A 14037-nucleotide genomic window follows, 5' to 3' on the forward strand; every position below is an offset into this window, starting at 1 on the left:
AGTATTCTAAACTTTATTACGACTTTAATGAAAATAATTATTAAATATTATGCGGGGTAATGTCAACGCGGCCGGCGTCGCGACGACTCGGTTAGGAACAGCCAGCCAACAGCGAGGGCTCATAGGAGACGCGAAGAAGAAAGGGGTGACCCCGCGGGCCAGCCCAGTCCAGAGGGGGGTGCTTCTGTCCGCGGAATTAAAATACGAGCTGGCCGTACGTTCTCATTCCGCGACAACCGTGACAACGAGACTGACGAAACGGCCTTATATACCTCTGCCTCCACGTTTCTGCCTCTTCTCTGTTGCTCCTCTGCCCCTTTTTTTGCCCGCGAAATCGTCTCGCTAGTTTCAGGATCGTCAACGTAACGCTCGTTCTACACGAGCTGAACCAGAGTCCTGCTAGCGACCAAAAAAAAAAAAAAAAGAAGAAAAGCTGGTGATTCTTTTGTGTTAACAGGTCCTGTTGTTTGTCCAGGCAAAGTAGCCAGTGTAACGACCAACGTGTCCCTACCGTGGATGTATATCGATACACATGTTTCCTGATTTTTTACCGGCCCCGACACGATGCGGCCGCTTTGAAAAATGGCCGTCCTAGCGGCTGGAAAACGGGAACGTGTCCGACTCGCTGTCTAATTTACCATTCTCTGTAATTATACGACACTAGCTGCACTGCCGTAAGATTTTTACAATATTTTTTGATAATCACACGTTTCGTAGGTCTGGGTCACAAGTGACCCTTCCAGTGTCGTGCAAGGGCTAAGTCTCGGCAACAGAGAGTTCCAATGTAAACACATTGCTTCCGGCGTTTCTTCCTCTTTGAAAGTAAGTACTACCGGAACACTTGTTTCAGTATCATCTTCAAGTTTCTCAGTGAATTTCTTTTGTCTCCTTTGTGGCGGCAAATCTTCCTCCTTTCAAAGTAAATTTCAACTGGAGAAGTAAAAAAAGTTTGCTGGTGATAAATTTGATGAATAAAGTTATGGAGCTTGTGCTGTGGAAGTGAGATGAAGGAAAGGAAGGAAGGAAGGAAGGAAGGATGTTTCGTCCTGGAACTACTAGTGGACTTGTCAATAAGGCTACCAAGTAGGTCTGTGTCTTATTGTTAGATGCGGGATAGTTGAAGTCTTCTCTTTTTTATGACAAGTGCCTATCACAGCAGTATAAAATTTTCAAAAAACATAAGAAAAATGCAGCATGGTTAGGTTTAAGGGAAACTTGTCCCCCTGGTGGCGAATTCTGAAAGCAAAATAAGTATGGAGTTAAACTTATAACCTTAATTTCTTTCCCAAGTCAATATTTTCAAACATTTGGCTTACGCCGTTTCGTTGTCTTAATTAAAAGCAAGGCAACAGCGTCGCGAGATAACCAACGATGATATTCATCAAATTTAAGGAGTAGAGAACAGTGCTAAGAAACTTTCCTTTTAACCGAAGCCTACACTGGAAAGACTAATACGAGCGCATTTACGAGGTGACATTAGCCGAGAGTAAGCGGAACGATCGTCATAACCCGACACGGAACGGGTGGTGGCGTAGCTCCTTCCGTGGGTCCAAGTTCCCAATTGGTCGCCGAGTCTCATCGAGCCGTAGCTCGGGATAACCTCCAGTGATATCGCGGGGATAATTAAAAAATTAACTTTCTACTTAGCTGGTTCGCGAGGGCACAGTTAACGGGAAGTTGAAGTGAAAATTCATGTTTTTGAGGCGGGCAAAAGCTGCGGTTATTACTCGTTGGCACATGCCGTGGCCGCCGTCGCCGCCGCCACCGCCGACGCCGCTGCGGCAAAAGCACAAAGCTGATGAGTCGGGGAAAAGGTCTCTAAATGCCTTGGTGCGCTCCTGCGGAGAATAAGGGGGAGGTTACGTGGATGGGCGAGAGTGGATCAAGGGGATGAGGAACGGGGTCGACCGAGAGGGTGGTTGCAGAAGAACGCGTGTACGAGAGGTGGAAGCACGTATGCCGGTACCCGGGGTACCGGTAACTCGCATTCGTACTCGTTTCACGGCACACTCGTGCATTATTTCCACGCGTACATGCACGCGCCTGCCGGTGCACTCGTTCACGGGACGAAACCAACCGCGGGAATGAAATTTTCTACGCCCCCGAGTACACGGTTATACATACATATACATATATGTATATATATACAATATATACACGTCGTCGTACCTGGCGGAGCTACGTACGCGATAGCAGCCTACTAGTAGTAGGTACCTACTACTCTTCAGCCCGACGGTGTTGGTTGGGGGCCTGGGTGTAAATTATACCTCAACGGACGATGACGCCTTTCCGCATCCTCCGTGTAGCTACTCGAAACCCGCCAGGGGCAGTCGACGGTTCTCTGTGGAAAGCCCGGGACCCGCTGATTCGCTAGTACCACGCTAATTCTCATCGTACGATCGAGTTAACTTCCCTTGCTTTTGTGGCTTGACTGTGCCGACTGATTTTTACCTATCCACGGTTACGTTTCTACCTCCTATTCTAGTGGATGAACTGAAGAATAACTACTGGAGAGGTTAGGATCTGCATATGATGGCGGTGGTAATAGATGGCGTTTTCGCATTACGGTAGATCCAAGCACGTTTTAACTTACTTCGGTACACCAATGAATAATTCATTTCTCTTCTTTTTTTCAAATTATCATTGGGACGAAATACTCTTATTATTTTATAATAATTACAACACTTCAATTAAGGATGTCTCAACAATGAAAAAATAATGAAATTACTCCCAAAGCGAAGACGATTCCGAATTAATTTCATATAAAAGAAGAAAAAGAAATATTTTCACAGTAACCTGGTCCTTCGAACCTCATGGGAAAACCAAGGGAAAGATCACGTGGATGGTGTTCAAGTAAAGTTCGACCAGGTCCTAGCAGTTGGCGATGGAAGGAGGGCAAGAAAAATTCTCGCGTAAAAATAATGAAAATTGCAAGACTGGCCCCCTCTTCTTGTACTACTTCGATGTGTACGGAGACGCGCGTCTCGGTCGAGGCACCCCTCAATTTTAACTTCAGAAACGAGTCTTCGTAGCAGCATCGCGGCTCCATCTTTGTTAGTTTTATCGTTGTTCTCGTAATGGGATCATTTGGATTCTAATACTATGCCCAAGCGTCCGTACGGTTGCCAACGTCATCTCGGCTTCGTTTTCAGAGCACCTCTTCTTATCCTATACATATAACGATATTTTGCAGGATAAAAATTAGATAACCTTAAAGATTCGTAAACCTCGAACTGTGTTACGTATTCAGGAAAACTGTTCAAATCTAGCGACATAACCTCAAATAACAGTTGACAATATTTGGAAACAGAATTAAAAGACTAAACAAAATTACATCTTTTCACAAACTTTTTCCGCCAGTAAACATCATTTTGAATGTTAACAACAGGTTAGGCAGAGCGTAGCGGTCGAAGAAGGGGAAGGAATGCAAAGGCAGAGTCCAGGTCTTGGGACAAAGAGGTAAATAGAAAATGAACGTCAAAGCGGATGTCTCTGCTGCTTTTTACGCGGTGTCGAACAATGCTGTCTCACGGCATCCGTGAAGGAGTCATCACCCTTTCTTAATGTCCCTTGCTGCTCGGTTGGAAAACCACGAAGCACGAAACAGCATGCACCGTTGATGGTCCAAAGTCGTCGTAGCCGCGGCAAGCGTAAACGCATACGCTTGATACGCATTTTCACAAGTCGAGGGTGCGGACTACGTAAAAAAAAAGAAAAAAAAAACAAAAAATGCACAAGAACAAGAAAAAAAAGACGGGATAATAGTGAATGGCTGGCATTTAACATTTAACGTTCAGGGTTCAGACGGGGTCCAGCTGGTGGTTACACGAGCCGCCTCGTTTCGCGTTTTCCAGGCGGCCATTGAAAGCGGCCTGCGCGCGATACACGTCGCATTAACCCTAAATGCATTTTATGCTCCAGCTCGCGCGACTCCGAGCTTCCTCGTTCGAGAAAGAATGAACCCGGCTTGAAGAGGAGACCGAGGGCCAAAGGGGAACTCGCGGTGTTCCTCGGGACCTATCTTTCAGGTGATTATGACATAAATCGTAAAAGAAGCGGCTAGAGGCTGCACACGCTCGAGGAGGTCACGCAAGAAGGGGGGCTCCCGAGCTCTGTTTGCTCTCGTAATTAAGCGCTAAACGCTGCTATACCGCTGTTGATTTCATTCTAAATGATATGAAATTCTTTTTTCATCCACCGACGCGACGGCTGGTTAAGTGAAAGTTGAAGAACTTGAAATTGTTTGGCATTTAGTACTCAATAATGTATTCGTACTATATTAAAAATCTTTATGGTGATAAAATTAACCATCAATTAACTATGCAGATATCTACTAAAATCTGCTTTAATTATCCCGATTTTCTTAACGAGACTTTATTTTCGTTCGATGAAAATGAGGAAAAGGGGACTCCTTATCCCATGCCGAGACACTACGCTTCGAAGTTTTGTGGTTGCACGATACAGCGACGTTAGTTCGCGTATAATAAGGTGTCGTCTTATCTAATGGGGTCGCCAACGTGGGCTTGGAAGAGTGTATCGCCGTGTATAATGGTAATTACGCGTTATTAACAAGCCTCGGTGGTGTCGAGGGGTGGCGATGGTTGCCTCTTGTCTAATTAACTGAGTTTACCGCGACACATGCCCCCGTATCACAGCATCTTCCACCGTTCAACCAGTGACTCAAAATTTACGCTAGTTGGCAGACACTCAACCCCCGTCACCACTTTTGTAAAATCAACCTGACCGATTGATTAAACTTGCCATTTAATTACGTCATATCAATGAGCGTCTAAAATATTTCACGTTCAACAAGAACACAGAAGAAGTTAATCAAGAAGAGTGGTATAAATGTAATAAGAAAAAGACATATTTTGTTTCTGACACGTGACTACTCTCATGGAACACGAAAACGTAGCCTCGTTACCGGGACGGTTCGAAGAATGCTGATAAATCAGACAACGTGAACTGAGAACGGCTGAGAAAAAAACGAGTAACAAAGACAGAAACATCAAAGTAAGGTTAGGATCGTCCCCCGGGTGCCAAGCCCCTTCCACCGAACGGGGTGCAAAGGGGGTTGATCCGCAACCAGGGTTGCGGACCAACTCTCCCCGACTCATTAAGTACGATGCCCTTATCCTTCGAAAAAAACCGAAAGGGGGTGGACAGAAAGAAGGGGCCGATACCTACGTATATGCAGATATGTATGATATTTTAAAGCATCGATATCACCTACACTCCGACGCTTCGTTATGCGTGGGGTGTATATTGCGTTACTTTCGATTCACAATGGCTTCTACCACCCTAGTTGATACTTGGGAGAGGGGAAGCAATGAATCACCGAAACATTGCATGGAATCGATAACAACGCCAACATCGTCTTCAATGTGCCACCGATTATTGCACTACCCCATGGTGATATCATTTTTAATATTGGATCTCATTGTCAGTAAAATACGACAAACCTGGATTAGAGGTATCTGTGGTTCAATTGAATTTTAAGGTTAGTTTTAATTTTAATTCAAACCTAACCTAACCTGTTTCGTTACCTGCCCGCCATTATTTACTAAGATTCTGATCGATATTTATATACATATGTTAGGTTATGTTTCAATTATTTTTCACAACCAATGTGAGTAGTATTGGTATCATTTGAACACAAAGGCAATTCGCTTTCAGACGTCGCATCCTCGCAAGAGGCAAGTAGCAGCCCGGTTTTCGACGTCCCCAAAGCCTCGCGTCAAACATATTCAAATACGCAATAACACATTATGATTTATTTACCGATACTTTATACGAGCTCGCGAGTGTGCAACGCCGTGCTTCATGGCTTGTATGAATATTAACGAGCAACCGACACACACCTACCAGTCTCTCCCTCAGCTAGATCCAACCCTCCTTGGACAAAGTGCGTGCATGCGTGCGTACGTGCGTGCATGCAAATATACATCGGGTTAAGTGTATTGCAACCGTTGGAAATCCAGCACCGTGTATCTTCTCTCCGTTTGTCGGGAATCTGTGGGCAGACCGCAGCCTCCTGAGCCGCAGCCAATATTGGAAGTATCTAATATGCTTTTGTAGTCTCTCCGCTCTCCCATGACTTCTGGGGGACGGGATTTCTACCCTGGATACACGTTCCATCTAAATACCAACGGCACTACGGTAAATCCTATACTCGTAGATTTTCTAATCGGGATCGCATACCTATTATATTACCTGGGCTAAATTAGATTAGGTTATGTGTACCTTTATAGGATTTTGAGTAAACCTAACCTAGTTGAATTAACAAAAATGATAGGTACCTTAATTTTTGATGTTCAGTTATAAATTGAAATATTCTCTAATGTTGGTAATATGAGATCTAGTATTAGGAAGTGAATCGTTGGCGAGGATCAACAATTCAGTGGAGCACTCTTCTGTTAGACAGGGAAGGGTTGATCAGCCGGAGCCAGATCATCGGAATTCTCCTCGACGCAACGGCACGTCGCTTTTCCGTGCAATTGCCTCCTAATTATCGCCGTCAACTAATAACTCGCATTAATTTCGGGCGATTTAGTGGCTGTGGCGCGTGCGCATTACGAATCCACCCCGATCCGGCCTCCTCCGCGAGCGTCGAAGTTTAAATTGAATTGGGTTGGCATGGCACGGCGCTAGTTCGCGAAACTATACCCTATATCCATAGATATATAGGTAGCACGTGTAGCTGGTTCGGGGCACAAGCGGCATCGTATCCGAAGACCATCGACTGGAGAATAGTGCTCTCTGTTTATGGGACAAGTAACGCTATGGAGATACAGTTCGGCTGGCAACGAAGTACAGAAACGTGCACCTAATGCTAGCCACCCTTCCGAACGGATTTCACCCTGACGCCCTCTTCTTCGACACCCACTTCTCAACCTGCTACGACTTCGCTTGTCTAGACCTACCCCTATCCCTCGGTTCGGTTAGCTGTGTAGGTGGACGCGAACGACCACGAGCATCCAAGTGGACCAAAGAGGGTTTGCTCGTTTCTGAAGCGAAAGTGAAATCAAGGGAGGAATACAGGAAAGGGACAAACAGACAGCGGGTATCGAAGCCGTCGTAGAAGGTATCGGGGAATGCTTCTTGCCACTGTTGGGTCTTTGCTTATCGGGAATGTATAGTGTGTTGGTCAGGTCGTTAGCAAGTTGTCGAGATTAAATGCCTTCCAGCGTATTAGAAGCTGCACTAGCTTGATTAGCCCACGGTGATTCCCGTGAGAAGGGGGTGGCATCGATCTCCACCAAGGAACCCATCGTACCCACCGGGGACATCGTTGGTCCTTACCCCCCTGAACGCCGACCTCCGGCTGGCGACACACTCGATATCTGCACGGAAGTGTATTATCTGTTTGCCGTTTAAGCGATAACCGATAGTTCAGATGGTTATGGGGAATTTAGTTAGGAGGTTAGATGCTTAAGGTAGGTAGCGGTTGCAGGGGGTTTCTTCGACGTAGCCAGAGGTGCCCTGGGTACTTAAGGTATTTATTCGCTATTAATCTTATAATTAAGTTTCACACGTCCCATACCGCAAAATGAAAGGTATTTTACTAATTCATATATTTAGGTCCCAATTTATCCCATGTGCCGTACAAAATAATACCTGGGGGTTAAGGTAACGTCAGTTCAAAAAATTAATGCTTGGACGGACACAAACATAACCTCACTCGACTCGGTTTCGGTTCCTTTCGCACGAGATTTCTTCCATATCTTTCATGCAGCTTGTTACTGCCTAAATGAGTAAACCAACTAAAACCATCTCGATGCGGGCAAGAAGGCACCCTCCGGATGGTTGCTTAGCAACGTATACGAGCCTTCGCACATGATATCAGTAGGACGAGAAAAGCTTCTCGTACAAATGGTTTGATTTCGCCAAACGGTCTGATCTCAACGCATTGATCCAATAATATGCAGATTCCTTCGTTTCCTGCGATTCTCGCGTTTTACCTAACCCTCCATGGACCTTCCTACGTTCGAATACAGTATCGACAGAGGACAAGCATTTTTATCGCGTTTGAGGTTAGGAAATAGTATAATGGCGTCATAAATTGCTGCTATAGATCTATAATGCAAAAAATTTTGTTTGATCAATGGATAAGTTTCAATAATTTAATGGAGTTAACGAATTCAAAGGATATTCGAAAATTAAGTTCCTATTCAACTTTCCCTCGATGGAAATTCGGTTAAACTTTGCAACAGGGTAAAAATGCAAAGCCAGTATCGCGAATATATATTCTCGGAGCTCGGTGTTTACGGAATTCAATAGGAAACTTGCTCGTTTCACGGAAAACTTTTTTTCCCCCTTCGTCGGGTTGCACCATTTTCTGATGCTTTGTATTGAAAATTCGAGAGAAAAGAAAAGGAATGGAAGAGCTCGATCCTGATTCGAGAAGGGAGGACACGTGCGTGGTTCCGTTTTTTCGTCGAAGGGGGTGTAGTAAACAAGCGATATAACCCGACTACGCTATCCAATATTGAGATTGCTGTCTTTTGGAATATGCTAATACGATAATACATACAAATGTGCCTATAAACTATAGAATTTTCATAAAGGACATGCAAATGCTCTGGTATCGAGTCCGTTGCACGGTCGACTTGGGGTTGCTGGCCCTTGAAAAAGATTGATACCTCGTACCATCGAGCAATCAAATGTCCCACGGCTTGATTCGCAGGCTATGTATAAAAAAGGAAAACTAGGGTTGCTATAACAATATCAGAGCACTGCAATTAGGTAAAAGTAGTACAGATAACTGTAAAAATATAAATGCAAATGCGACGTTATGGCGGTTGGAATAATCGTAATTCTTCTGTATGTTGGCGCCAACGAAAGAGTGCTTGTATTGAAATATATTATATTAGATCGATAAATTCGTGATTGTCAGATTTCCTCCCTGTAGAATTTCATCAAATCCCCTAAAAATCGTTATGAAACAACGTGTCAGTGCAAACTCTAAATATATCGATGCTCCCTGGAGGCGTTTGGGTCTCATTAGTGGAACGAATGGTCTGTGCGAGCATTCTGAAATAAAAAAGACCACCGATTCCGATAGAGTATAAAGCGAAAAAAAATCCTTCCGTAATAGAATTACTCGACCCGGGGCGGTCGTAAACGTATTCCCAGGGCCGATAGCCATTTTTCTCGGTCAAGGGGCGAATTGGCTAAACCGCACGCGTTTATCCGAAGACAGATAGTGGAAAACAACACAGCACCCCCTGTTGTCCCGATCCTTTGCACCATGCTTTCTACTTCATCTTGCATTTCCTACCTCATTCGGATCACTTAATTAACTAAATCAACCTCTCTAACCTGATACTCGAATCAACACTCGATTCTAAAACTCTTTTCAAAAGTATTCGGTTCAAAAATGGTCATAGAATAGTCCCCAGCATCGCGTCAATCCAAGGACCAATTAAAAATAACTCACCCTAACTTAAAAATGTGTAATAATTGAAATATTTAACAATCACCGTGCCGAACTGTGAGTTGGTAGGAGACCACCGTAGGATTAATTGAGAGGACGCAAATATTTTTACCAGTCATTGTATATAGACACATCGTATCTGTTCACGTTTTACTCACACCCATTTGTAGATCCATGGGTTGTTCAGAGACCGAAGAGAAATGTTGGGCATTAGGACTGGGATGGCGGGCAATGACGGAAGTTGATTCGCCACGTTCCGCCGTGGGACTTGGCCGGCGCTTCGCGAGTTGTGATCTATACCCTGTATATTCCTGCTGCCCGTCCAGCCTTCCTCTTGGGATTTCGTGTGACGTATGTGGCTACCTGACGAGAGAAAACAATCTTCGAAAATATATCGCTCTTACCTGCCCACCGATGCAGGACAAGAGCCGCTGCCATCCCGCGGAACCTTGATGGATACTGCTAGAAGAATATGAAATTCCTCACCTAAGGATTCTGTAGGGTGTCTTATTACCAATATTTCTTCTTCTCCGGTAATGGTTACGTTAAATCACAAAAATTGATATTTTCTTTAATTTAAATAATTTCTATTCCTCGCATTAGGTCGAACAGAAATTTTTTTATTTGCTGCTATTTCTGGTCACCTAGCCCACCCTGTCCACTGCTGAGACGAAACACGCGGGGTGGTACCTTTACAATTGAATAGCGTTTCGCTTTAATTGAACGCGGCATAAATCGAATCACGGCAAATTGACCTTAATCGCGTCGCTTTAAAACCTACATTCGCACTTCATCATGTTCATTCGCTTCGAATGGCGCGCATCATCTCTTTCAGCTAGGTGTTACGCTTCGAACGTAGCAACGAATTGAAGTGGCGCTTTCCGGGGCAAATGGTACGTAGGATAATTTATCGGAGTATCGGGAAACGACAGAGAGCGGATCCATATTCCAATTAAAGCTCATCCTGCCGGAACGTTGCGCTGGATATTACTTCTCTGACTGCTGCTAGTACTCCTCCCCCTACCCCTCTCTCTCTCTCTCTCTGTCTCTCTTCATCCTCCTTCTTTCCCACCCTCTACGCTTTCCGTTCCACCCACTTTCATCCCTCCAATTTCTCCATCCCTTACCCCCAAACGCTCTCTTTTCCTCTGTCACTCTTAATTCCTCTCGTTCTCTGTCCAACGACCGCGATCCCAACACTCCGTCCTCCTCCTTCGAAACCTGGCCTCGCTCATCCTTTCGCCACCACCGCTTCCATGCTGCCTCCTCGTTATTCTCCTCTCTTTTTTTTTGCGCGCGTTTTGCTTTCCAGTCCATTTCGCGTTGTAAACTCGAACTTTATGGCCGCGAGTTCATATATACGTGCCTGTGCATCGCGCGTTCCAGAAGCTTCACGCGACCCATGAACTTTGACTGCTGCTACCGCTATCGGCACGAATCGTTACCCCCTGACTCTTACGATGGGACGATACGGAAGTGGATGAAAATTGCTGAAAATTTATTTTAATAAGCGCTCGAACCATCCGACGACTATCTTTTGAATACCAACGGGCGCGATGGAATTGAATCCACTCGCGATGATGGGAATGGATAAGGGAATTTCGAAATCGAAATAGCACGATGCTGAATCTCCGCAGAAACGGTGTCCTTAGTAAAAGGCAAAGACACAAACGTGGTTGATTTAGGATTCGTGTATAACCGCGATCGAGCAAGACCGAGCGCAGCGCCGAATGGAATACTAATCAAAGATACACAAATTCCGTTGGCTAATACTTCAAATCCCCGTTAGCCGGGATGCTGAAATTAAATTATTGGATTAGATGCCGGCGACGCGAACCCTCCTGCGCTCTGTTCGCGCTGCTATATCCAGTCCCTAACTGCAAAAGCCGTTCGGCTTTACTTACCGAACACCCTTTCATCTTAACTTCTTCACTTTAATCGTTCTGATTTGGCTCGTTGATTTGGTCAACATTGTCTCGTGGACCTCCTTAAAACTAACCCTAGCAGACGAGCGAAACCCGAACAAAAGATCTTTGTATAAATTTTTTTTCCCCGATCCGTGTACCGATTGCTCATCCCCTATGTCTGGACGATTTCGTCATTGGGGAAGGAGGGGTAGGTCGGATGAAAAGGCTATATTTTCATATCAATGATTTTATGACCACGTTCTTCCACCCTTCCAGAGGCGAGGCGGTGTCGCTGGGCACCCCGTAGGAAATCTATATTTTATCGCGCGTAAAATTCTTGCTATTTATTCGCGTATAAGAATTTAAATGTTTCCAAAATGCGAGTTGGCCGGGCGTGGATCGTCTTCCGCTCCTCCCTCCCTCCCTCTGATTCCTTGCCCTGCCAGCGTAATCCTTACATGATTTAGAGCAGCAGGGACGCTTTCGAGAACGAACGGCCGAGGAGAGGAGACAAAACGCCTCGCGTAGATTAAGTTCGATTCGCTGTGGCATATTCTTGCTGGGCCACGGGGAAATATGATCGTGGTATTTTAAAATAACGACGCCATTAGCGGCGGACCGGGAAGACGCACCCAACCGACAGTCCTCGTCTCGTTGCCCCCAGGCACTTTTTTCCGGCGGGGAAGCTTGCCTTTTTTCGTGCTTCACTACAGCAGCGTACCGTTTCTTCCGACCTCGCAAGATAGTATCATTGAGAGGCAAGGGTTCTAATCAGCGCCTACTTGGAGGATCTCGCCCTCTCTAGACTAACATCGATATGGGAGAAACAAAGTAAACAAATTTTCCGAATCTAACCAGCAAAGATTCCCTTTAACCCTTCGTTGCGAAACAGTTAACGTCGAACAAAGATTGAACAGCGAGAGAGTAGCTACCGGCAGCCCCGCGATTCACCGACGCCTGCGGCAGGAATTATATCGGTGAGTCGGGTTCCTTGTATAAATCATACATATTCAGGCGCCGACAACATTTCCTCGAATAGCTACCAGTGATCCGTCTAATTTATAGTTTAACTTATCTAAATGCGCGCAGCGCCTGGCGGAGAAGAGAGAGGTTGGGCGACCGCCTGTCTAGTCGGTTCGGCTGCTGACGGTATACCTCAGCGAACGACACCGCACCGCACCGCAACCCTTCGACTGTTTAGCATTCCGTATTCGATTCACCGACGGTTCCCACAGGGAAAGCCAGTGAATTTTTACGCGCGAAAACCGGACCAAGAGGAACTCTCCGTCAACGGGATTAACAGCGATCCCGTAGTCGATAAATCATTGCCGCCTCGCGGACACCCGCCACTCGGACAGACGGAAGAATTCCGATAATCGGATGAACGTGACCGGAACACTTGTTGAGTCGAGAGATATAAATCCAACGTTCGCATTGGCAAACAATTATTTCAACGATCCGCGACATGTTTGCTCTTTCACTTCGCTGTACCGTAGAGGAATTTCGTGAAAAATATGGACATCGGCAATCTTTTGTCTTCGTCTCCCTCATACCCAGGTCCTAGATCCTGGAACGAATGACTGATGGTATTAAAATTGAACACTCGAACTGACAGTTGCTTCGTACAAAAAATAACAATTTACAAAATGAAGTAGACACGAGGCCAATATCCTCCTGTCTTTTTATTCGCATTGATAATGGTTAGGCAGACGGTGGGTACGGCGCGTAAAACCAGTGGCCTGTTTTACAAGAAACGGGGATGACGAATCGTTTCGTGGGGGATCGGAGAGGGCTTCATCCTTTGATATATCGACGCAAAGCGGTGAGCGATTCCCACGAAGAATACCGCGAGCCAATCTTTCGGAAACCAGCCCCGAGACCAAAGGAGCGTGATATTTATAGGGCGGATTTAAAGTATAAAGTTCCGACCGCGGGGGAGGAGGTGGAAAGGGTCGTACTAGCATGATGTTCCTATTTTCTGGAAGATCGAGACTCCGGTTACGACTCTGAATTCCAATCATCCTACCGCTTCGTGTCTCGAAATTCAACGTCCGGTAGAAACGTTCGTGTACTCGAAGTCAGACGACCATGATGGTATGCCTGTTCGACTGGCAATGACCGAGTTACGAAATGCTACTCTTCCAGTGCTTTCAGTATAAGTGTTAAAAGGAACGAAATGGTCCCTTTTTCTTTCTTTCGTGTATGCTGATGTTTGTCTCCTGGAATTTCCACGATCGGAATAGATTTCTCTTTTCAACGAACCCTCCCCATCGAGCGTTTTTATCGCGTCCTATCGCGAGAATATTTTGTAAACAACTTTCTCCGCTGCGGGGCTTCAGATTTAGTTGGAGAGAGTCGCATCGCCCTTTATCGCCGCGAAACAAATGTGACAACTTTTCATTCGTTCCTCTCCCTTCGTGTCTTCCACCCCTCCGCAATAAACGCTCATTTTATCACACACGTCCTGTCTCGCTTCTTTCCACGCTTTCTTCTCCCACCATTCGTTCGACACTTTCAGAATCGTTTTTCCTTTTACAACCCCGTTGTCGAGAGGGATGCGGTACCAAGGACAGGTAAGTGGTATCAGCCAGATCACGGAAACAGAGGAACTATAAGTAAAAGCAAAGTTCAAACAAATCGCACGTGACCAGCCTGCGAAATGGAGGCGTCTACGCGTGTACCGAGGGTAGATTC

The 14037-nt window shown here is 45.5% G+C and overlaps 1 long non-coding RNA gene across 1 annotated transcript in view; it reads right to left on the reverse strand.

Moving 5' to 3' along the window:
* Window positions 1-3709: 3709 nt before the first annotated feature.
* LOC117600175 (uncharacterized) overlaps window positions 3710-14037 on the reverse strand; it is a 32480-nt gene continuing 22152 nt past the window's right edge. The window contains exon 5 of the long non-coding RNA XR_013063507.1: window positions 3710-13952. This is a non-coding gene — a long non-coding RNA (uncharacterized LOC117600175). The remainder of the gene's footprint in view (window positions 13953-14037) is intronic.

Source organism: Osmia lignaria, chromosome 15 (assembly GCF_051020975.1).
Source record: "Osmia lignaria lignaria isolate PbOS001 chromosome 15, iyOsmLign1, whole genome shotgun sequence".
NCBI lineage: Eukaryota > Metazoa > Arthropoda > Insecta > Hymenoptera > Megachilidae > Osmia > Osmia lignaria.